General features: G+C 40.3%; 1 pseudogene; it reads left to right on the top strand.

Moving 5' to 3' along the window:
* Window positions 1–1,720: 1,720 nt before the first annotated feature.
* Window positions 1,721–2,056, top strand: LOC102836202 (annotated as a pseudogene).
* The last annotated feature ends 1,855 nt before the right edge of the window (window positions 2,057–3,911 follow it).

A 3,911-nucleotide genomic window follows, 5' to 3' on the forward strand; every position in this document is an offset into this window, starting at 1 on the left:
AGGTATTAACCTTGTCATTCTACCCCTGTGACCATATATTACTTATCAATGCCGTCTCATAGAAGAGTCAATGAAGGGGTCCCATAAAATATCATCAAATGCCAGCTTCCCTCTTTCTTTCATTTTTCCTAGGATGTCTTTGACTGTTTTTTGTTTTTGTATTTTAATCACTTACTCCATTTCCTAACAGAGTTTCCATCACCTTCCGCACACACATTCTGACACGTCACCTCCTAGAGCCAGTGCATCTCTCTATCTTATTCTCTCCTTCACTCCCACTCTTCCTCATTATTTGAACTCACAGCATTCAGCCGTTTATTAAGTGTGTAGGAAATGCCCTCATCAATAGCCCTTCCCCTCCCATTCCCTTACAGTATCACCAATAGCATAAAAAGTTTTCACTGACACCTTAAGTTTGTATTAGTCATTTAGTATTTTTTCTTGTAAAGTACCCCCAAAACTGTATAAGCTTTGTTGCTGTTAAGTCAAAACCCTGAGTTTGTTCTGACTCATAGTTGTCCTGTATAGGATTTCCAAGGAGCACCTGATGGATTTGAACTGCCAACCTTGTGGTTCACCATCCACTGCTGATCCTACAGCACCAAACCTGGAACTGCCTCTATTTCATAGACACACATACAGAAGGGTTCTGTGCACATACACAAGAGGCAGGATAACTGAGAGCATAATCAGCTACTGCTACTGCTGAGTTTTTGCCTCTGTGAAGTGGCAAGTGTTAGCTACAATATCTTCACTGCCATTTGGAAGTCTCTCCATTTTTACTTAAAAGAACTCTAAGTAGTCTCAGCGTGGCACTGTGGGTTAATGTGAGGAACTGCAAAGTCAATTTGAATGCAAGGTTGGCAGTTCAAGCTCCCCAGCCATTCCTTGGAAACCCTATACAGGGTCGCTATGAGTCAGAGCCGACTCAGTGGCACTTAATAGAACAACAACAAGGATGCTAACCACAATGTTGGTGGTTCAAACTCAGCAGATGCTACAAGGGATAAAGATGAGGCAGTTTGCTTCCATAAAGATTTATAGCCTCAGAAACACTATGGAGCATTTCTACTCTGTCCTATATGGTCGCCATAAGTCAGAATCACCTCAACAGCAATTAAGTCACAGTGTGTGACTTAAGAATGCTCAGTTACAGAATCAATCACTGCTGCCTGCCAGGTTTTCTTTCTTCCTAAGGATGCAAGTGGAAATTTATAATAAACAACAGTTGACAGTCAGGCCGTCCACTCTGCTCCAGCCAGTTCCCAACTCAGAAGTGCTCTGACCTTCAGCAACTTTGGTCTATCATCTTCTTATACACTAAGGCACTGACCTTCCCATGTCGCTCCACCATAAGAAACCTTTACATAATCCTAAAGTTCCATTCATCCCATGAACATGGCCTTATCATTATCCACTAACAACCAGATGCCACAACAGGTATCTGTTTTGAGTAGTTTTAGAAATATTATCAGTAATAATCAATTCTTTATGTCTATGGCTTCCAAGGTGTCTTATCCTCACAATTATGAGACTGAGAGAGTAATGATATTCTGAGGAGACTTCAAAAAGTTCACAGAAAAACAGGAATTAAAAGAGTATAGTAAGCCATGGAGATGTGCTGTGGGGGACAATGGGTGGATTTGTAAACCCTAGAGCAAGACTCTGCCTGGCCTAGGTCACTGCAGTGTACAGACCCTGGGGTGAAGTCACCTCCACCATGGCTGACCAGGAGGCAAAACCTCCACCTTAAGGACTTGGAGGAAAAGAAGGATAAGACATTAAACTCAAAATCTTTGGACAGGATAGCAGTGAGATACATTTCAAAGTGAAAATGACAACACATCTCAAGAAACTTAAAGAATCATACTGTCAAAGACAGGGAGTGTCAATGAATTAACACAGGTTTCTCTTTGAAGGACAGAGAATTGCTGATAATCACACTCCAAAAGAACTGGGAATAGAGGAAGAAAATGGGATTGAAGTTTATCAGGAACAAACAGGGGATCATTCAACATTTAGACATTCTTCTATCTTTTTATTACATTTCCCTTAATCCTTTTTTATTTTTTAAAAATAGTTCTTTTGTAATGTAGTGTTCAAAATAGACCTGAAAACTGGCAACTCTCTTTAAAGCATCAGGTATTTTGAATTCTAGTGCTCATTATTTATTATTGTATGTTTTCCTTGTGCTGATTTTTGGTGATCAAGTCTCAGCCCCCTTCATTGAGCCCCCATCATCTTAAAATGACCCATGTGCACAGAGAAGTCCCCTTTTCAGAACTGAGCATTTTCAGGTTTCTGGGAAGATTGACCAATGCAAGTGTTCATAATGACTTTCCAATTGGCCCTGAAGTTCTAGCACTTGATTGCTTCACTCCTGGACTATGACTTTCAGTGGGAGATGGAATTTTTCAGAATACTGAACTGTGGGGAAATGACCTTTCCTTACCTTGAAGCTACATTGAAATCTGAGGATCTGGACCAAAAGAAGAGAATATCAGGTTGAAGTCATGATGACAAACGGTGCAAGTGATGACTAACTCCAAAGACAGCTTCATTGAAGAGACAAAGCATTTTAAAATTAAAATAAAATCCTTACCAGAAGATCCCAGCAAAATTCTAAATTTCATTAATAGCTAATAAAAATATATGTGCAGAAGTTTAAAAAAGAGAGCAAGAGAATGGCATGTTTTCATGATCCTTTTGAAGGCCCCTCATAGTTTCATTTTACATATGATGAACTGAGGATCAAAGGGCTTAAACGACTTTCTTAAGACTACTGGAGAAACCAAGGGTTGGGTCTGGAGTATCTGCCCAAATGGTAGTAGTGACATTTTCTGAGAAGGAGAGACTAGGGGAGCACTGACTTTAAGGGAACATATTAAGACTTCTGTTTTAGATACTTTACATTTATCACAGGAAGATATGTCAAGCCAACCATTGGATATTATTATAGAGATCAAGCCTAGAAATAGAGACTTAGAAGTCACCAACTTCCAGGTGATAGTAAGCTATGCATTTGGATTAAATGGCATAGGAGGAAAATATAACTAGAGAAAAGAAGAGGTCTCGGGTCTAGGGTTCTCTAACATTTAGAGATAGGGCAAAGAAGAAGAATAGACATTAAAGTAAATTTTGAAGCAGAGTGGCATGGCAAGTCAAGAAGGAAGGGATCAGAGAACAAACAAGATGGTGTATCAGGTAGAAGTGCAGTGAGGATCTCTGTCAGAAACAACACAGAATACCAGACCAAGCACACTCATGGGATGGTGCCAGAACTCTAAACCACATATAAAGGAATATTTAGAAGGTTGGAAGGCTAACAGCTAAAGGAATTTGTAGCAGAATCAAGAAATCCATTGCTTTCTAATCCAAGATGCTCAGCTGCTCCCAGAGCTGCCATCTTGGGAGACACCAAGTGGGGGATGTATCAGAGCAGCGACAGATGCTTGACAGAACTTCATTGGTTTCTTGCTGTCTGTGCACTTCCATCCTGGTGACTAGAAGGGGTGCCTGAGCCAGTGGACATCCCACCCCCACCCCCAGAGGGTTCTACTACACATGCACACAGATCCCCTCTAAATATAAAGTGACAGTTTCCACTTAAAACCAAACGGCAACACAAAATATCTTCCCTGAACTGTTTATCACTAGAAAAAAAAGCTTGAACGGGGATTGTGGAGAGGGACAGGAAGACTAAAAAGGAAATAGGCCTAAAATTAAATCCTGAGTTATATCACAGCAACCAACAGTTGCATCTCGAAATTTCTCAGGAAGAAGAGTGAAAAGGGAAGCCCATCTCCTGATCACATCTACCTGGAAGCAATCAGAAAACATAAAAAAAATACCAAAATACACACCCATCTAAGTATTAAGGCCACAGATAACTCCTGACTATGAAAAAAAAA

Source organism: Chrysochloris asiatica, unplaced genomic scaffold, assembly GCF_000296735.1.
Source record: "Chrysochloris asiatica unplaced genomic scaffold, ChrAsi1.0 scaffold00085, whole genome shotgun sequence".
Lineage (NCBI taxonomy): Eukaryota > Metazoa > Chordata > Mammalia > Afrosoricida > Chrysochloridae > Chrysochloris > Chrysochloris asiatica.